Source organism: Protopterus annectens, chromosome 7.part0 (assembly GCF_019279795.1).
Source record: "Protopterus annectens isolate FY-2018-M chromosome 7.part0, PAN1.0, whole genome shotgun sequence".
Classification (NCBI taxonomy): domain Eukaryota; kingdom Metazoa; phylum Chordata; order Ceratodontiformes; family Protopteridae; genus Protopterus; species Protopterus annectens.
Window position 1 is genome coordinate 213,031,965 of NC_056739.1, and position 23,078 is coordinate 213,055,042.

The 23,078-nt window shown below is 43.0% G+C and overlaps 1 pseudogene; it reads right to left on the reverse strand.

The window, feature by feature from the left end:
- Positions 1-474: 474 nt before the first annotated feature.
- Positions 475-23,078, reverse strand: part of LOC122805909 — a 59,469-nt pseudogene continuing 36,865 nt past the window's right edge.

A 23,078-nucleotide genomic window follows, 5' to 3' on the forward strand; every position in this document is an offset into this window, starting at 1 on the left:
GAGTGTGAATGCCAAACCTGTTAGTCTATCAACTTTTAAAATTTATAAGCGCAACATTTAAAATGTGTTCCTGATTTGGAGTCTTTGTCCTTTCTTACACTTTTTTTTGTTTTATCCTGAGTTCTTACTCTAAGAGGTTAATTGAAAGTAGTGCACAGTATAATGCCCAGGGAAGTCTTAGCCATCGTGAGGCTCCAAAGCGCCCTCATCCTGTCATGTACGCTACCATGATTTGGTGTCTGTCAAAGTCTTACAGACAAAGCTGATATTCTTCAGAATAAGCTTTGCTGCAATGCCAAACTGTGTTGTTGCTTATACAACTTTAAGAATAAAACAAATTGCTTAAAATTCAAAAGCACCTGGGTGATATTTTTTCCAACTGTTTTACGTAAAAGTTTACAGAATACTTTATGCTACTCTTTGTGGTTAGTGGGAAAGCTCATATATTAGCACTGATATCTAAATTCCTACCTGTCAAGAAGCAAAAAATGAGGCTGGGCTGATAAGGCTCCGGTTACAGGGATTCCGTCCTGCCATAAACTCATCAGTGCAAACGTCACAGTCGTCAGCATCTCTCCAGTCCCAGTAAGGAATGGTGAAGTTTTCATCTCCAGTCACTTTCTGGAGCTCGTGTTCCCAAAGAAGCAGGTAAGCTCTGTGCCATGGAAGGAAACCTGGCGCTTTGTGCACAAAGTCTATATTTCTTCAGATACGCGATTTGTTTACGAATGTGTCCCAGGAAGAGTAGTAATGCATCCAAACAAAGAGATCATAAATGTTTATGTCCCGGAACATTGGTGTGGTGCCCACCTCAATAACATAGTCTCTACTAGGAGTGTGCTTTGCAAGACTGACATAGGCAGGATACTTGTTCTTTTCAGCTGTAGTAAGCTGTAGTATGTTCTTTCTAACTAGTAATTTCCATTCATTGCAGGTAGACCCTGTAAAGCCAAAGAAATATTCTCCACAGTTGGGTCTCATGAAGCTTGCAGCACATTTGCAAGTCCTGTTATAAAATACTGTTGGCCATTCTTCTCCATCATCTACGCCAGCAAAGGGGAAATGGGGGCCATTGATGGCATCAGTAAGAATTACATCTTGATAGGAACCTATTCCACTGATCTTCCCACAACAGGATCCATCCTCAGCCCAGACTGGACAACATTCCTTTCTTATAAACTATCATCAGAGCTGCAAGCTCTTGGAAATTGTTTGGAAAAAGCAATCAAGGTTAGGAAAATGCAAAGAAGTAGCGCTAGATGCAGCCGCTGTTTCTTCTCTGGGCATACAAACAAGAAAGAGATGCAACCTTTCTTTAAAACTTTTTATTGCAGGAATTGCAAGTATTTTCAAATTAATATGACCATCACATGTTCAGATTATGTCAAAGGAGTTCTTCATCAAGGGAAGCTGCTCTAGGACATTAAAGTGCAATCGGGGGCAAGTAATCACTTTAGGGTTATTAACTGTACTTTTTTTTTTGTGGACAGTCCTACTTAGGTAGTTTTATCAAAGAAACACACTCAGTTTCCTCGTAAATGTATCATTCTAAACTTTATTAAATGAGACATATAATATGTTTAATTATAACTAAACTTCAATCAACAGCAGATATTACTTTTACGAAAAAAATATATTAGCGGTAGGTATTTATTCTATAGCATAAAATACCATTCATTTGTGAGATGGGAATTTTTCATGCCCTCTGTAATAATTTTTTTTTCCTTACCCACTCACTTGACACACATACAGACACACCCAGGCACAAAAAGCAACCGACAGACAGACAGACAGGCACAAGTCTTTAGTCATATGGGAGCAAGGAGGAGAATCATTTGATTGCAAGATGTGCATGTGTGTGTGTGTCTACCATTTTAGAAGAAATATGGCTAAGTGTATTTATATGGTACGTGTGACTTTATAATTTGGAAATAATCTTCATTCTTCAAACACAGGGATACCCCTCAGCCTCTTAGCACAAGAAATCTAGACAAAGCCTAAAATAATGGGGGTGTGGGGGGCAAAGGCCCAAAATATGAACATATTTTAGATAGTATTCTTACAGGCTTAGAAAGTTGCTAGAATAACAATCTGCGTTAGCATGCATTTTCTGAAGGGCATGAAGCCTATAACTGAAATGTATGTCATTATTTAGTGATTTCAGTCCTCAGTGACTTGCCAGAAAACCACACATTTTATGCGGACCAGACTGAAAATGTGAGTCAAAAATATACACAGTATGATGGAGATAAGGCCAGAACTCACAAGTGACATGGCCGCCAGTGAGATTGTGTGTTAATGCTGTACAAATGATAAATTACGAGCCCCACTTGGTATAGTCTGATTGTTAAGTTAATGTTTATTACTTCATTACCTTTCCCCACAGACTATTTTTATTTAAGTATTGGATCACATTTTGTTTTCACAAAGTCCTCTGTTTACCCCAATACTGTATCACAGTCTCAGTCAAACTGAAACAATGAGTTTGAGGTTGATAATTCTCATTAGTTTTTTGTCGGCTGTGCTAGAGGGATTTGGAGTTGAAAACAAATACAATTTGGAGAGCTGTATACAACTTTCTACAAAGGCAAGTAATAAAGATTATATTTTCAAAGTTATTGAAATGAGTATTAACGCATACACTGAAAATGAATATAACTATATTTGGTATATTTTCAGCGATTATAAAAAAATACAAAACAGACTCGAGATGTTAAGTTTCTAGTTAAATTAATCCCATCTCTATATTGCAGTGTGCACAGGTATACACACAAATGCATATTCACACACGAATACCAGTACAGGTGGGACTAACCTGATCATCTAAGCCTAAATAAATAAATAAAATCAAACACATCTTATTGAAGCTAATATTTACTTAGAAAACACTTTCATATCTTATCAAAATATATAATAGTTCTCAACGTCTTTGTTCAAGAATTCAGGACACCCCCCTCAACTATTTCTATTTATTTAGAATTTGTTTACCAATGTATTGCACTGATCTCAATGGACCAATTTTAGGCTCAGTCTAAGAGTAAAGTGTAAGATTCTATTATCTGGCTTCACCGACTGACTGTAATCTTCAGTGATTTATCAGAAAATGGCTGAAATATGAAACAAAATTTGGGACACTTCAGAGTCGTGACTTATATGCTAGTTAAAACTAAGCCATTGTCTACGAATGTGTTTGTAATTATTATTTTCTGTCTAGCTGACTATGAATAAATGCATTTTGCCAGTGACTGTACTGTGCATTTCATTCACATTTTGGAGAAAAATAGATAAAAAAATCACGAAATGAATGCAAAATCATTATTTACATTTGTGTTGTCTACTGCAAGTGGGCATAAAACCGCAGGAGAAAATTTGTGCCCACAGTGTCAAGCAAGTGACTTCTAAGGCACATGTTCTCCTACACAGTAACATAATGAACTCCTCTCAAGACACAGAAAAACACTTTGAAACACACCCATACAGAAAAGAGTAATGTTTTCACCGTTTATTAAGAGTAATGTAAACCACGTATCCTTTTATTAAATTTGTATAATATATCTTGTTTACACATTCCCCCAATATAAACAATTTTAAATGAATATAAGTAATTCATCCGCTGCAGTTTTAAAAATACACCCCATCATTCTGTATACAGATAAGTGGTGCATTCCTTTTATTTTTATTTATTTATTTTCCATTTTTTGACTGGGCTAGTCTAGCTGGATATATGTCCATTTTTAGTAGAGGCCCAGGGAGAAAAGCTCCAAAGTATTAATACATAGTTTAATAAAAAGTAACAATAAAAGTAAAAACAGATATAATGCTGAACAGGAACGTGTTTTTTTTTTTTTAAGAATTGGGAGATTTATAGCACAATAGTCTTACACATATGTGAAATATACAAACCCACATACTATGTGATGTGCATAACACAATACTCTTTCCAATATAATATAATCTAAAAACATTAATGTATGAGATGAAGATAAAGTGTGAAAGGAGGTGAAGGAAAGATGGGAACAGTATCAGAGATAGTATTGGTTAGGATTTTGCTATTTCTAATCCAGTACAGCATAGATACAGTTAACTAATAACATTATTTATTGTAAAAAAAAAAAAAAAAAAAAAAAAAAACAGACATATCTGGGCCTCCTTCCTTCTGGAGGTTAGCCTCATGGACTGACAAAATGGTAGTCTTTCTTTTACTTGCCTGTAACTATGATGATAGCACTAGACTTCAAAGATATGCATGTAATTTGCTGGTTGTTCAATATATCTTCATTCCAGTGTATGTAGACTGTAATGTCACTAAGGATTATTATTTTATGTCTAGCTAACTATGAATAAATGCATTTTGCCAGTGGCTGTGCTGTGCTGTGCAATTCATTCATGTTTTGAATGTATGTATCGGTGTGTGTGTGTGATACCTCACAACTGGTTAGAGTAAAAAATCTGGACAAAGGCTAACATAATGGGAGGACAAAGGACAAAAAATAGGGACGTATTTTAAATACTGCTCATATAAACTTTGAAAGGTGCTAGAATAACAGGTTTTATGTTATGATGTATTTTCTGAAGGATATACAGTGTGCATCTGAAATGTGTGTCATTATTTAGTAGCTTCAGTAGTCAATGATTTGCCAGAGAATCACAAATTTCATGAGGAACAGACCAAAAAATATGAGGCAAACATCTGGACAGTCGAGAGATATGGTGTGTGTGTGTGTGTGTGTGTGTGTGTGTGTGTGTGTGTGTGTGTGTGTGTGTGTGTATGTTTGTTTCTGTGGGGATGTCCTTTATAATACCAAGGGCAGTAGTTTACCATTGGTTTTACAGGTATCCTCCTATCCCTCAGTTACTCAGTTCACATGGTATTAAATCCAAACACTGATGTGGCATTTAACTGTGTTGAAGTAGTCACAGTATGACCACTATAAATACTATAAATACTCATTTGTCAGACATTTTATAGTTTTGGCCTTGAAAGTGTTCTTTTTCTTGTTTAAATTAACAAAGTTATCAAGTAAAGTGTGTATATCCCTACTACAATCACAGCAGGAGTGCAATACTCAATTGTGTTGCCCAATTGGTCAAGAAGGTGCAAAAATGATGAAAGGATAACAAAGGGAATAGACGGCACTGGGGATAAAACATATTTTCATTCTTTTTTTATTCTTGTTCTTCTCCCTTTCCTGATTCTTTCTCTCTCTTCTTCTGCTCTCCTTATCACTGTTACGGTACTGCTTTTTCTCTGTTTAATAACTCCAGTATATTTAAATCGTATACACAGCAACAATTACATGTTCCATTTGTTGTAAAACTTTGCCAGTTTGATGTAACAGTTTGTCAGTTATGTAACTGTTTTATATCTGTTTGAGACTTGAGTGCATTGATGATATGTCCGATTCTGGCACCCGACAAACAACTAACCATGACTTTCTCCTTATCCAGCCTGGTGAGGGGCACATCTGTGTGTCTCACAATGGAGTCTCCTATGACTAATAAGATGGGGTTATGTTTAGGCCTTAGTGGCTGTGCAACACATGTGTGAGTACTATGTGTGGTGTGGTGGGCTGTGTAGTTTGCATACGTTTATGCCTCGGACGTCTCTTTTGTTTGGGTATACTTTTGTTGAGGGCCTACGCATATGTGGGAGCGTGTGGTGTAGGTTTGGGTGGTGTTTGAGCTGTGGTATTCATGTTGCCAACATTTTCAGTGCCAGATATACTGGTTTGTGGGGGAGAGTGCAATGACACTAGGTGCTTGACATATTTACATCTCTTACAAATTATGTTCCTAGGTAGTAGTAGAGGGTTGTCCAAGTACACCAGGCAGTTGCTACACTACAACAAAGACCACTTGCACGGACAGAAACTGCACGGCACTAAAAAATTAATAAAACCACAAAAATAGCCAGCATGGTGGAGAAACCTGCATTTAATACAGTTACTACACTGTCTCAGGATGCCCATACTGATCAGACTGGCAGGAGAAAATGTAAGAAATTGTCCATCCATATTTGTCAGAAACTAAAAAAGCAAAGAGGGTAAAGGGAGGAAGGTCTAAGAGTAGTGCTACTAGATGATAACACAAGTGCTACTAAGGGAAAACTTGAAGATGGGATATCTCAAAAGGGTTAAAAACAATTCATGTGTCTTTCCACACGTGATGTCAGAGCTTATTAAGGTAATCTTTTCACAACCACCAAACCCAGTGTCTCACTTTCCCGCTTTCACCCAGTAGTCAACTAACCAGACTGCGCCCCCCCCCTTTGCAAATTCCTGGATCCGCCACTGTATGGGTATGCAATTATGGATCCGGGTGTGCCAGTGTTGGCTGGGCCGGTTCTTATGGACCGCCCCGTGGAGGTCAGCTAGTTCGTAATAGGTATATATGCATACACACATGCAAACAACAATATGTTGCAGTATATTCTCTGTAACACACGTATTCCATTTGTTGACATAAATAATATGAATGTGCACATACAAACATCAACAGTAGATGGACTAATAGTCTGTGCAGAAGAGGGATGGGTGGAATCATACTGTAACACATTCCAATTACCACTGGTAATCCGTACATGAACATATTGCAACATCTGTCCGCTGTATAATGTTCTAAATACCGATTACAAGATAACTGGAGTGAAGTGTCGGTGTCACAATGAATAAGGCACTAGTATGCTGGTGAAGCATATATAAACACTATTACGCATGTGTAAGTGCTTATGAGTGGGGAATGTATTGGTCTACAGACACACAGATGTATATATATATATATATATATATATATATATATATATATATATATATATATATATATATATATATATATATAGATATAGATATACACACACAAATAGATATATATATCTAGACAGCAGGATATGAATATACATGTATGCATACATATGCAGATATATCTGTATATATCAATGTACATAGCTATATATATGTTACATTAAATATACACATGTGTATGCCTAGGTTATGTTACATCAGTCACGGGTAACATATGTTCAGACCGGGCATATGTTGGTGGGAGGTCCAATAAACAAACGTCTACCCCCCCCCCAGCTAGGCCGGTGAGACATACAGACATGCAATAAAGGTAAATACACCACTGCTTCCCAGACCACCGGCAGCAAACTACCAGTGGGAGAGATCTACAAGTTCTACACTATAAACATAGACAGAGATGTCCCCTTGTGGGACACCAAAAATTCTGTTCTTCTAGGCTAGCCCAGTAATGATTGATGCGACCAGGATGTAGCTGTACACGGAACAGTAGGTTGTGCAAGCCTGATATCACATGGGTTGACACAACGTGCGATGTGTGTCCTGACACAGGGAAAATGGGCAGTGTGTAGGGGTGTGTTCATACCCCACCTGCGCTCATAGTAAGGATGAGTGCTGTAGAGGAGTGTCAGGTAGGGGAACTATGGGTATGCGATTATGGGCCTAGGTGTTGGCTGGCAGAGACGTATTAGGACCGCCCCATGGATTTAAGTAATATTCTGATGTGGGTATAGCAGATGCCCATACCTCCCAAACCTTAAGAGCACATCTACTGGATAGTCCGTAAATCATTGGGGGAATACGTAGGGACCATATCACTGACCTGTCCCTGATTACCATAGACGTCCGTGATTACGAATTGGAATCTAACACAGTCCCAACTAAACCCTCCTAGAACTAGTGATATTAGGACAGGTTGCGGAATACAGGTAATGAATAATGACAACATGTAAGAGTCATAAACAGCATGTACCTCAGACTATAATGTGTATGAATACATATGCTCTGGGACTGTCAATGTGTCAGGTTAATAGCACCAAACATTGAAATGTGTCCCTGAGGGTGTTATGCAGTGTCTCTGATTCAGTGTTCACTCTTCCCCATTTGTATGAGAGGTCTGCTAGTGATGGAAGGCGCATATTCTGCCAACTAACTTAGAAAGATGATAGAATAATAGGTTGATGTTAACACCTGTCCACCTTTGTGAGGGACTCTACCCTTTGGGCAGTTGTGTCCTGCAAAATAAATGTACTTACGGCAAATGTCCTGTGATTTAGGGCTCAGAAGTCCTATATTGTCTGTAGTAGTTGCATAAAATAATTATTTTGTATCTGAAACATATGAATGTTATAATAAACAGTATAAGCAACTATAATGCTACAAGAATAAACTTTTATTTAGGCAAATCAGTGAAGTACTCTCCTTTCTACTGGCTGTGGGTATGTGTTGCCCTGCAAAATCTGACATCTCTACATACAGGTCCTATAGGCTTGCCACCTTTCCAAATGGCCAAAGTGGGACATGTTCTGTAGAAAGGTCAGACTTTCCAGGACGAAACATACCTACAGCTGTGCATAGTACAGATTTATACTTATTTGCACAAGCAAAAGCTTAGTCTAGTAACATTTTAATTGCTTATGCTACTTCACATAACATATAGAAGTGTTATATATAAAATAACTGTTTAATGTAACTATTAAAGAAACGTAGAATATAATATTGTCCTGTAATGAGGACATTTGCTATGTCTTGATTATTTCTGCAGGACACAACTGTCTAAAGAGGGACTGTCCCTCACAAAGTGGAACAGGTGTTAACCCTAAAGTCCCACCTTGGCCAATATAAAAGGTGGCAAACCTACAATAGATATGCGCTAGCATGACTCGGCCGACGGATGTGGCTCCCAAGACTCAATTACTTGTCTGTACTGAAGAGTATCAGTACCCATGTATCAGCCAGATGAGAGCAGATTGTATGAGGAATACACAAATAAAATGATTAATTCACTGGATAGGCCGCTGATTCCGTACAGTCGAATGCCATGCCATCGCCTAATGGGCAGCCATTCCCGATACTGTAGTCATGTAGTCCGAGGTAATAGGCATCACAAGGTAATATTGTGGTTGTTGCTCCCACCCAGAGGTGTGAGTGACACATGCAAGCACCAATGTCGGTGCATGTGCAAGTGCAGGAGCGAGTGGCTGTAAGCATGTTTGGTGACCAGTATGCGAGTATTGCACTGGTAAAGCAATGTAGAGGCTAGCCGAGTGTAAGAAGCTGTAATCAGAGGTCAGCAGTGCCTAACACCATGCAAAACCACGCACAACCGCTCCCAGCTGCTTTAATGTTCCTTACTCCCTCCGTATCCAATGGGCATGTTCTGCCCTACAACCAAATGAACGCCCTTTGCAAGGGTTGGACATGGACCCTGCACACACAGCTAATGAGAATTACCAATACGCCATGGCAGATATACAGACAACGGACAGTAACATAAACATATCATACAGTGCAGTCATTCAGCAGTATAGGAATGTACCGGCAGATATGTCCAGACTCCTGTTGTTTGCAGACCTGGCCTTCATGTGTGTGAGCATGCCCAGTATGACCATTCAGTATGTTGTCGACTGACATTTCCGTCATACCTTCAAGTGTGTGAGCATGCCCAGTATGGCCAACTGTATCGCATGTGTTATATGTCCAGGTAGTCTGTAATGTGGTGCTGACCTTTGCGTTGTACACTGACAGGTGGCATGCTGTGTCTGCAGAGTATCCATCGATCATGTGGCATTGACTGTTGCTATATTTCTCCATAGTAGGGGGGGACATCCGACTGTATCTACATTCCTACACAGGAGGGGGGGCACACCTGACTGTTGCTATATGTGTACGTTAGATGGGGTGCACACCTGACACATGTACACATTTGCTAGTACTGTACTGGTATGTCAGGCACTCCATTTCAGTGTGTAGACCTACGTATTGTGCTGGCTAGAGGCATGCTGGTGTACTACAGATCTTAGCTTTAATTACCAACATATTAGTTTCTGACTTCCTAGTCTTCACAACCTACATCCAATTGCCTGGCTTGCTGTAGTCTGTCTGCATGGGGTTGTGGGAGGGGTTACCCATAGGGCATATTCAGAGGCCATAGTACAGCATTTGTTTGTGTTGATCTACACCTGTCCAGCTGGATGAGACTTGTATGGGCTGTATGGACACACATGATGCTCAGTCCATTACCCGCAGTGGGTTTTGTCACCCTGTGTACTACTGGCTACTATGGTGACCCCAGTATGTGCTACAGATGTCATGGTGCCACTATGGGCATCTACTCTCTGCTGCCGTAACATTCGGCCACCCAATTCCCTTGCATGCTCACATCCATACCATAGCTACAGGTACCAACACATTCTAATACATCTGCCAATTGGTAGGTTGATTGGCTTACCTTGAGGGTGTGCCAGACCTGAGGATGGTGCTGGAGGGCTGCCTATGTCGGATGCACATAGTACACTCCCTACACATGGCTGAGCACAGGTAGTGTCATGTTTGGCATCCCTTTTACTGTCTGTGCGAGTCAGAGGGGGTGACATTCCCTGGGTCCCTACTGTGTCAGTGCATATGCAATGCGTTGCCTCTTTGCCAAGGCCAGGTCATACTGGGCATGCCTCCTTCCGCCTACTGGGTCCGGCTCAGGTTGTTCCTCCTCTGAGTCACTCTGTGCCTGTACAGGCCTTGGCATTGGTGGGGGGCTGTGTGGCCCTGCCCCATGCTGTTCCTGCTGCAGCTGTTTCCACAGGATCATATTGTGTAGCATAGCACATACCATAACAATTTGGGTGCATGTAGCTGGTGAATACTGCAAGGCTCCACTGGATGTGTCCAGACACCGGAACCGTGACCTGTGCATCCCAAACACATGCTCTATTATATGTCTGGCCTGTGCGTGTGCCTCATTATGGCATTGTTGTTCAGGTATGTGTGCATTTCTGATGGGTGTCATCAGCCATGGCTCCAGTGGGTACCCAGCATCCCCCACTAGGTGACCATAGGGGATGTCCATATTGGCAAAGCTGTGGTACAGCTGCATCAGATGCCAAATATATGAATAGTCATAGCTTCCAGGGCAGCCAGCACACACATTCATTATAATGCCCTGGGCATCGCATACGACCTGGCAGTTGATGGAGGCGATGCCCCTGCAGTTGATGTAGGCCCTACCCTGCTCACCGGCTGGTGTTTTAATGCATACGTGCATGCAGGCTACAGCACCCACTTCCCCATGGTAGTCTGCTATTTGGTGGAAGAGATGCATATTGCTGGTCTACACCTCACGTGTGTTGAAGAAATGTACGTGCTCACTGGCATGTGCTGATATGGCATCCAGGAACTGGTGGAATACCCTGGATGCAGATGCCTGTGAGATCCCCATGATATCCCCAGTTGTGCTTTGGGAGGTACCTGTGGCTAGTATACCTAGGCCTACACATACCTTGGTATCCACTGGGGTGGGTTCCCCTCGGCCTGTTCGATGTGTCGGGTGTGGCCGGCACAGCTCAACAATCTGCTGTAGGAGGTCTCTGTCCACCGTATATCCCTCCACTATCTCCAGCTCATGTAGCCCCTGGTAGGTTACCCTGGGTCTGTACACTCTTCTCTGTCTCCTCACTGAGGGTTGTTCACCAGCATTCACATTCTCACCAACTTCAGCCTCTTGCACATGTTGGTCTATGTTGCCTGCTGCAGCCCTTCTCATTTCATAGGTTTGTTTGCTAAAATTTCCCTGCATGTATACACCGGTGGTGTAGAGTATGAAAAACCAGAGGGGAAGGTGTTTGCTTACTTTATCGTAGTGTTCTGGGCTGGTCTGGTCTGCTGGGCCTGTAATCAGCTAATTCTGATACATATCATCTGTTTGCCCAGCTAGTTCATCTTGATTACTCTCCTACTGCTGTTGTCCCTCCCACTTGCACAAGTCAGGTATAGACCCACCCCTAGCTTAGCCGTGCTAAGCTAGGAGCAATCCCGATTCACAGGGCTCCAATCCACGTACAGTATGCCTGACACACCCCCCCATGATTTCACCTATATCTGAGTCCTGCACCCGGCTATCTATACATATACACTATTGGGACCTGCATCACACCCTGGGGATAACTGGGATTCACTATCTTTTACCTCATTTGCATAGTATTGCCTTTTAATGCATAGTTACATGACCCATACTGAGCCTCCCCAAAAATAACCACTGCTTACTGTCGCGCAGACCGCACACAACTGCTTAAAAGCGCCTTACTATCACCGTATTCAATGTCCCTTGTTCTGTCCAGCAACAAAACAACCGGCCTCTGCAAGGCTCGAAACCAGGAACCTGCACACCACAGACGATGTGCTTTAGCACTAAGCCATGGCAGATATACATTCATCAGAGGTTATCACGTACAGATCATCCAGCACAGGCATTCAACAGTATAGGACATGTATTCCATCACGTAGATGTATGTGTGCTAATGTATATACGTATATATATATATATATATATATATATATATATATATATATATATATATATATATATATATATATATATATATATATATATATATATATACATATATATATATATATATATATATATATATATATACACACACACACACACACACACACACACACACACACACACACACACACACATGCGTAGGTATAGAATATATATCTCAAGAGCGAACCACGTGACACCAAAGCATTAGACAAGAATGAAAAGGAAACCACATGCGCCTCCTGTATTATGTACTGGTGTTAATCTCAAGGCAAGTGTGTTTCTGTGCATCACAAGGGTTCAGACTGTATTCAGGGTAAGATTAGGGCTGTTGACATTACTCACCAGACCTATTGCCGAATGTATGGGTATGTCTTGCCAACCCAGTCTCTTGGCCGATTGTGACATTTCTGGCCACTATATAAGGAAACAACAAAACACTCTCCTCAACACATCCAGTAGCTAGCCACTCACAGACACCAACACATAGGATATGACTGCCAAACACACACACCTGCCATGCCTTGGAATAGAACACCTACCTCACTATTCTATCACATTACAGCATTACGCAGTTACATACCATGCTACTGAGATTACTGGGAGACAGCACTCCCAGAGGTGTACTTCTAGGGGGGTGACATCATCAGTACTGCCAAAGTTGGTGATACGAATTGTATGGAGTGTGAGCAGTCTGAAAGCATTATTCTGTCCCAGGCAGATGGAGACAGACACACACACACACACACACACACACACACACACACACACACACACACATATACAAACACAGTCGGCATGGCTGGGATTAGAACAGTGACCTAACTACCTTATCACACAGCAGCATTACGCAATTACAGAATGTACTACCGAGATTTCTGGGACACAGCACTCCCAGGGGTGTACTTCTAGGTAGGTGACATCATCAGCATTGCCAAAGTCGGTGATAGGAATTGTATGGAGTGTGAGCAGTTTAAAAACATTATTCTGTCTCCAGGCAGACGGATACACACACACACACACACACACACACACACACACACACACACACACACACACACACACACACAGAGTTGGCATGGCTGGGATTAGAACAGCGACCTAACTACCTTATCACACTACAGCATTACGCAGGTACAGAACACGCTACCGAGATTACTTGGACACAGCACTCCCAGGGGTGTAATTCTAGGTGGGTGACATCATCAGCACTGCCATAGTCGGCGATGGAATTGTATGGGGTGTGAGCAGTGTAAAAGCATATTTCTGTCCCCAGGCAGACGGCGACAAACACACATGCCAGTGGTGGGATCAGGACAACTGCCTATCTACAGACCACTATTACAATACTACATAGATATGAGCCGCACCACAGAAACTACACCTTTCAAGACTGTCAATATGACCTTCTAGGAATGCGGAGATCGACATGGATGCTGGCAGTTATGATGTACATACCTGTGAACCTGTGTGCTCAATGTAGGAATCCATCCTGAAGTGGAATATGGCCATCTGTTGACTGGACGACTACTATCGCTATACAGGGTTACAATGGCCATGCCCATACACATAGAGGCACATAACTGACACAAGGTGTCACTGTGCATGCTCACACACTTAGTAGCACATGGCCGTTTGGAATGCACTATGTGTCCATCTACACAAGGTTATACTGGGCATGCTCACACACTTAGTAGCACAGGGCTGTTTTGTATGCACTCTGATTCTAAACACGGAAGGGCACAGTGGCCATGCTATTACAGTTAGATGTGAACAACACATTGTAATGGACTCCATTGTCGATAGTTATCATTGTTAGCAGGAATGCTGCACTACATATATCTGACACCAATCTTCTACACATCTGCTGCTGTCCGTCACCTTAGATGTAACATTCTATACCTGGAACACTACTACCACCCCTGGTGATGTCCTGCCAGGAGTAGCTACTTCGCCCATATAGTGCCATTCACAGTTGAATGTCCTGAGACCAGGATAACACACTGACACCTAGAGGACAACTGCATTGTATGTGTATGTTAAACAGTGCTAGATGTGTAGTGTTCGTAATCACAGCTGCCCACTGTAGATCCAACAATCGGGAATACTGACATCTGTGCAGTGAGGAACACCTGGCTGAAGGCTCAGTACTGCACAACAACACTACCACCATAAACCTCGGAACCAGACATGTGGGCCATAACACAGGTACAGACCGCTCCAGGTGGTGGTGTCCCTATGTACATGAAGGCCACTCACATGTACTGACCAGTACACCCTTAAAAGGCATCACAGATGTGTCAGGTGCAGGTAACAGTGTCAAAAGCCACATTGTAGGATGTAGCCCTCAGACATCACCATGTCCTTGGACCAGCAACACACATCCATACATGTGGTAGGACATATAATAGTACAACACCATGTGACCTTTGACCAGTGGACTGTGCCTAGCTCTACATCAACTGTGCAGACTACCCATGTACTGACACAGTTGCATCATGTGTTATGCAATGCAATGATACCATTGTTTATAACCAGGTCGGCTGTACACATAACAGGGGCCCTTGGTTATATACAGCAGTAACAGATGACTGTTGCTGTACACCAGTAAACACTCTCATGTTTGGATATGACATACATGTATCTGCCATGGATATGTACATGCCACACACACACACACACACACACACACACACACACACACACACACACACACACACACACACACACACACACAACATATATGTATATAGCATAGCTGTTGTTGTCCTTTGTACGGACAGGTGGCTACAGCAATCACACACATGCACATGGAAGGTAGGGCCATGGCTGCTGAATGCTAACAGTACATATGGTGTGATATCAATGTTGACTGAGTTAACATTCCCTCTGTACTGGTCACCCATGACAACTATCACATCATACAACAGTCCATGTGGCATGTATGTCATTACACTTGTCCACCATTGCAATGCCTACAAACATAGCCAAATGACAGGAATGTAGGACCTACACACATGTACATGTAGTGGTGTGCATTCAACTACCATGCGTGTGCAGTAGCTGATGTTTGCAGGTGATGTGTGTCTTACTGCAACATGCAGTTGCAATGCAGCCCCATCATTGCCAACTGTATATGGTGATATGCTGACAGTACGGTAAGATATACATCAGGTATGGACAGATGTGTGGACATAACTAAGTGGTGAGGCATCTTTGCAGATGGATGTTTGCTGAGGACAGCTCACAGGTGTGTCACAAGCAGTCATACAATAACCTGTGCAACCACTAAGATATGGTTCTGTTAATTGAAGGGGAACACACACAACCTACACAGCGGTCAGGGTGTCACTGACTGTAAATCACTTGACACCTGTAACACTTAAGACCTCCCGTGTGCATATATCAGCACAATTGCCAAAGGAAGTGTCAGTACACATTGTAATGTGTGCAATACTGCTGCAAGTCTGTCATACGTATCATAAGACAGCAGGTGTTTGATTCATAGTACTGTCATGTGTGTTTGCTTGTGTGTCCATATATGTTACATATGGTGGGGAATACATCCCAATTGTTACTCACTCTCCTGTACACTGTTGTAGAGATCTGTACATACTGCATTGTAGAAAGCAGGACATAGGCAGGGGTGGGGTGTGTATCACACACATGTGAGCTATCTGTATGTGCATGATATAGGTGTATTCAATTGTGAACTCCACAGTGTGTGTGTGTGTATGTATGTATGTATGGCTGTCTGGTCCATGGAGTGGGGATGTATGTTACCATAGTGAACAGATAGGACCCCTACCCCCTCCAGGTGATGCAATCTACTACCCTGTTGATGCCCTCGATCTTAGGCTACCTGTACATGTGTATTCTTTGTGGTGCATCATGTAGGTGCACAGTACTATAATGGTGGTTACCACATAGGCAGGGGTCCTCACCTCAACACTATCAAGTGTGTGTGTGTGTGTGTGTGTGTGTGTGTGTGTGTGTGTGTGTGTGTGTGTGTGTGTGTGTGTGTGTGTAGTTGTGTGTTCGCATCCTGTAATGGGAATGTGTATTACTGCTACACAATGAGGCATCACGCTATCAACTGGCCTCTGCCCTTGTCATCAGCTAGACTGCTATGTTAACTCCTTGCCCCATGTAACTGTACCTGTGATGTCAACCAGTATGGATGTCACATCTCTAGCCACAGTAGCTTAGCACACAGCTCCCATGCTCCTGGATCAGTAGATGTGTAGACGTCTTTGGAATGTCAGCCTTTCTAACTGTGATGTTGAAGCTACGAATAGCATGCTGGTATTTCCATACATACCTGTGAGTAGTCCACATTTACACATGGGACACTAACTGCACACAATGACACTCACTGGCACATGCAATTAGACCTGAAGGAGGGAAGCAGGACATCATGACCAACATGCTCTTACTGTTGTTACCAAGAAACATACTGTGAACATTAAACAATGCATTCTAAACCTGTACTACATGGTATGTCTGCTGCCTGTCAGCAGTACACAACACTTGTAATCTACACTTATCTCCCTATTCTGTTCACCCTGTGCATCAGACCATATGAGCATGTCCCTGCACTGATGGTGTGGATGACAGGGATGTGGCACAGGCATCATCATATGCACAGGGTGATAATGTTTGCCAGAGGCCTAGGCTGCACCAGTGGATGACATCATGTGTGTAGGTTAGAGCCTATGATCTAATTGGCCATGTGTGGTTGTTATGCATGTGTGTGTTGCTGTGCCCTACAGATGTTTCTGGTGTGTGCGTGTATGTGTGCACACAGTTTTGCCATGTGTCTGGCCTACACAGGGGTATTATTGACAGCTCCAGACTGTGCAGACCAGGTTTTACAGCTCACGGTGTCTGGCCACGGCCACTTGACCTGTGCCTGCCAGGGGTTGCATGGGCACTACCAGGCAGAGGTGCAGATTGGGTACTGTCCGATGACACATGTCCACTGGAACTGTGTTCCTGTCGGAACCATCCAGGGCCATGTACAGGTGGCCTGCTGTGTCCTGGTGTGGACAGCACAGCACCAGCTACACTGCTGCTACCGCCACTATGGGATCGGGCATGTGAGGTAGCTCATTCACGTAGATCTGCACCAGGTGACGTAGCTGGCCTATGCCTCACTCCTACCAGATGGTCCAGTGCAGACAGCTCACGCTCGCGGATTGTCATGCCACGGTCAAGGATTCCAACCATGTCACCCAATCGTCTGTCCAAAACCTCAACAATCTGCTGTTGAGCATTTGCCATTGCTTGGATGTTGTTGTTTAAAGAACGGATAGCAGCCCTCTGAAGCCTCTGCCCTTCTCTGTTCTGCCATTCAGCACATGTCTGTGCCGCCATTACAGCCTGAAACATGCGTCTGGTGGCATCAGCTGCTGAGCTCTGTCCTGCAGGGGCATGTTGGCCAGAGGTCCTCCTACAAGCAGCACTGGCCACATGCTTGTGTGAGCCATCTCCAGTCATTTGCCTGACACCATGGTGTGAAGACACACCTTCCATAGCCACCCCACTTTCCTGTTCCTAGGTACCACATGCCAACTGTCTTTCCTCTATGGCCACTGGTGATGGGGTATGTGTTGGCATGAGATCTGTGTGCGAGGATGAGGGGGATATAGGTGGAATGGCAACCAATGGCACAGATTCAGCCCCTGACAACCCTGCCTGTGCCTCAAGAATATGTTCATCATCACTGCTAGAGTCTGTGGGGACACTAACTTCAGATGGACCGCAGGAGGGTAACGCACCTACATCACCTGTGAGGGCAAACAAAGACTCTACATTACAATACAGACACACACACAGACACACACAGACACACAACATGCATGTGATATGACAGAAGGCATGCAATGCATGTGATACAGCAGACGGCATGCAGCTCAGACAATAATAGTGGTAGTTATCATACATCCCTGGGTTGCACACAACAGCATGCATGTGTCATAGCAGAAGCCATGCATTTCACACAATCATAGTAGTAAGCATGCATCCCTGTACTACACCATGTAGACCAGCACAGGTTAACAGTACACATGCCTGATGTGTGGCATATGACCTTGACATTAACATGTAGTATGACATGTAATCTGCTGACATGTGCATTGACATGCATACATGTTTAACACAATGGTGTCCTGTCACATATACAGTGGGGTAATGGTGTCACACTGCAATGTTGTCTGTCCGCCCTACAGATAAAATGCACATGTAGCAGATGTGCATGCCCATTTCAGGGTATTATGAGGTGTCTATAATGCTATACAGTGTGAACTAAACACAGTGCCATTTTAATGAATCATGAGGCTTCTCTATTGCTATACAGTGTGAATTATAGACACAGTGCATAGCCATGACTGTGTGCATACACAATACATATATACTGTGGAATGTGATTCACGTCACTGAGATGTATGCACACTAAACTATGATGTGGAATGTGTGACACAGGTCACCAAAGGCCATACGGATGACACCCCTGCACATCTGCAAACATATTTTTGCTGCCTGGCAACTATGTCCACACATGGCAGACTTGTCAATACACCATGTCCCACATGACATTTGTGTACCACACACATGAGGTGCACGGATGACAGTGATGTCCGACAGCAGCAAGGGAAATGTACTGTATCTGTGGCCTGATGTGGTTGTCTGTGTATGCATGTGGATGCTGTACAAGTGACTGCTGTCATGCTGTGACACAGTCATGATGTTCAACTCATCTTATGTGGTTGAATGATGTTACGCCTCCACAAGCTGTGCACAGGCCTGTAGGATGTCTAGTGTTCCACATCTGCAATATAACCATTACACAAAGGCTATAGTTGGACCATGTGGAGACAATGTACAACAGGGTGTACACACAAACACATCACATATACTGTGTGTTGCTTCATGTCTCTGGACATCCTCCATGGCCATGTGTGAACATGTGTTGGCCAAATGGTTGTGACAGCTGTCTATCTCACATGTCTGTGTTGTCCCATATGACATACACCCATATATGTCATATACTCTACTGTCCACAGGATTATGCAGATAAAGGGTTGTATGTTTGGTATGTGGGGTATGTTTTACAGGATAGTGAGACAATGTTGCAGCCAGCCCACTACATGTCATGGACATGTCAGATGGCACATCACAATGTGTGCACTCATAGCAGGGGCATAATCCACACCGGTGAATCCTGTGGGCTGCCCATACTCCAGCTCACTGTGTAGTACTGTTTGTATACCCCACATGTGTAGTTCTGATGTATAGTACATGTTCCTACATTAAACAACACCTCCACCATTGTATGCACAGCTGTCCACACATCTAGCAATGACAGTTTGTGAGGTTTCATGTCAGTGTTTCACATAGTTTGTAAGTATTGCACATGGGTAGTCATTGTGATGAATTGCAGATGCGATCTGTATATTGTGACAGGACCATACATTATGTGTACATGTGTTAAATGGCCACATGGCGAATAGATCTGTGCATTAACATGCCTGATACTTATAACTGTCTCACCTGCAACAGGCTGCTGTCTTAGCGGAATGCCAGAGGTACCTATATAGGGGTGACACAGCAGTATGATCATTATCCACACCTATATGACAGCTACAGGGTGCAATGTGCATGTTAACACATTCGTCGGTACAATAGGATATACTATGGAGTATGCACATGTGTGCATACACAGAGTAGCATACTATAGTATGTAGCATGTGTGTATACATGCCTTGCATATGATGTTACATTACATATTGTACAGTGACACATGCAACTATATGGGATATAATAGTTATATGTGCTGTAGTGACTTACCAGGCAACTCGAGGTTCGGTGGTTGAGAGACACCCACCTCCACGATGTCAGCTAAGGCTTGTGGATAATGTTCTGCAAGTGTCCCCAGGTTGGCCAGTAGCTCCTCGGTACGTGTGAGTGGGGGCAGGGTTGGTGGCCCACCACCTGTTGCACCTTGTTCCCTGGCGATTGCATTCACACTGTTTCGCCCATCTGATTAGGTCTGTACAGTGTCTGCACACCTGCTGATATGTGCAGTTATGGCCAACCACACCATTAACTCTCCTGCGAAGTTCCTGCCACAGGTCATCCCACTGCTGTGCATCTTGTGGCACATGGCTAAACAGGACATCATACTTGTCGTGTAGGTAAGGTATGAGGGCCTCATCCTCCAAGTGTGTATAGGCTGGTAGCCTTGCACGTTGCATACCTGGAAGATATAATTTAATGATGGAGACAGGTCACAATATCTAAGAGATGCACAGAACTACAGCTGCACATACATGTGTATCACATTTATTACATATAAATAGTTGTCTTTGCAAATCTACATGACACTGACACCACTGACATGTTTGTGTCACACACATGTGACACTCAATGGTGATTATATATTATCACCATATATGTGTGTGTCATCTGATTACATTGCTCATACTCCATGTGGATGCTGTCTTGATGTGGGCATGTCTGTTTGCCTGTACTGGTGTTCTTACATATCAGCACATGCCTGGATGTGTCCACATTAATGCTGTTGACCTTGATGCTGTGTATATATCACATATAAACACTTACACTGCCCTAACGGACATGACCTGTGACACTGCAGACATGCACATGGAAGGTATTACATGCATGTGTTTTGCCATATAGATCTTTTGCCATATACATCTACATGGCACTGAACAGCAGTTCAACATCCTATCATGTATCACCTGTGTTGCACATATTTTACACATGGGACGCTGGCTAGCCTGATGGTATTTGCAGGGATGGTTATCAACTATAGCCTGTATGGCCAAGGTCATCTAGTAGTCTGTATGCCCTGGGCCATGTATGAGCCTAGGATGTAAGGTTACCTAGCTGTAGCTGACAGCCGTGTTTCCGGGGCCAGGCGAAGCAGTGCCACATAACTGATCCACAGGGTTAATGATACATCTACCATGCGGTCATCACACCATGTCTGAAAGAGGGGAAATGTGCAGCTTTGCTGGACAGGGATGCATAGTATGGCAGGAGTATGTAATGTGTATGGCACAAGGATCTGTTCAGCATGTGGCGATCCTTGTACTAGGAAGGTGGATATCCATGACGTATGTATTTGAAATCAGGATATGTACGTGTAGCATGTCCAACATCACAGTGTTGGTCATGGCTTTATGCAGGGTAGGCATCATGCTACATAGTGGAGATGAGGATTGGGAAGGCTGGTGTCGGCCATCCGAACATGGCCAATACCCCTTAAAGGTAATATGTGATCCGATATAGGTCACTTGAGTGATGAGTATGGCTGAACAATGATCTCTATATTCATGGATGGCACCCTGTCATGACTAGGGTTGCCACTTATGACTACCTAAAAGATGTGGTAATGTCACTATCTCAGGTTGGACAACTGCACAGCAGCATCCCTAACACACAGTGTCCATTATGTTGACCGCTGCCTAGGTGGTTGTTCATGGGTACGGGGTTAATAACCTAGTGATGAAAATGCAATATGCAGTTGTCAGATTGTGCACATATGTCACACACCTCACCCACAAAGCCCCTTCTGTATGTTGTCCACAACACTGAGTCAGCTATTGCTCCTAGGTCATAGCCATTCACATACTTACATAGGCAGATGCTTTCCGTTTGTTTGTGTGGTATGGTCTACAATGAGGGGGAGTACAATGAATTAACCCTGTCTTACTGTAGCTGGCACTGGTGTGATATGCACCTTCGACACCTTCTGTAGTGTTGGTTCTGCCAACAGTCCACTGGCAGAACACTCCTGTGACATACGAATGTACCTCTAGTATACTGAGTGTAGGTGGAACACAGTATGGGTGATGATGTCCTATGACCTGTCACAGGTATGATATGCAGTGTGAAATCATCCTTACTGTCATCTACATCTGTACTGCTGACAACAAATAAGTTGATTAAGGTTCATGGCCTTTCAGACCAGACTCAGCAGGGTAGTAGTGCAGTGCCTCCCATTATGAGTGTTGTCTCCACTTTGTGGGTTGTGATAACTGTTGGTGTGCACCATTCAGTGTGTACACAGACTGACATAAAGCTATGTTTTACATGATGTGTATGTGTAGAGCAAACTGTCTTGCCTTGTGCGTATGATACAACCAGGGATGTGGACAGGTCCCATGCAGCCTGAGTGCACCTTGTACCTGCATAGTTATGGTTACAGGGGCTCTGTAGTGTACATGGATATATCATTGTGTACCTGTTGGGGGAGCAGTGTGTTTATGTCATCCAACACCCTATCTGTATTGCTTATTCATGCTCAGCACTTGTTCAGAACATGTAAGCACTACATGCGCTACTAATTACTATAGCACTCAGTCCTCCTCATTACCTACAGGTAAACAGTGTGTGTATGTACATTTCCCACTTGCGTAGAGTAAAACAGCTCTTGTACACACTTTCCTCACTTATCTAGAGTGAAATAGTTATATATTCAGGCATGTCCAAGTGTCAATTACCAGTGTTCTTGCCTGTCTATATGATGAATATGGGCATCTTGAGGCAATATAGAAATTGTCTCATGTACACAGTCAACCCTCTCCTCCTAACATCCAACACTACAACCTGTGAGAAATGCATTTATCTAGCCATACTGGAGGTAAAGCACTCTCCAACCCAAACTGAACTTGACAATCATGTGGGGAAGTTAAACATTTGCACCACAC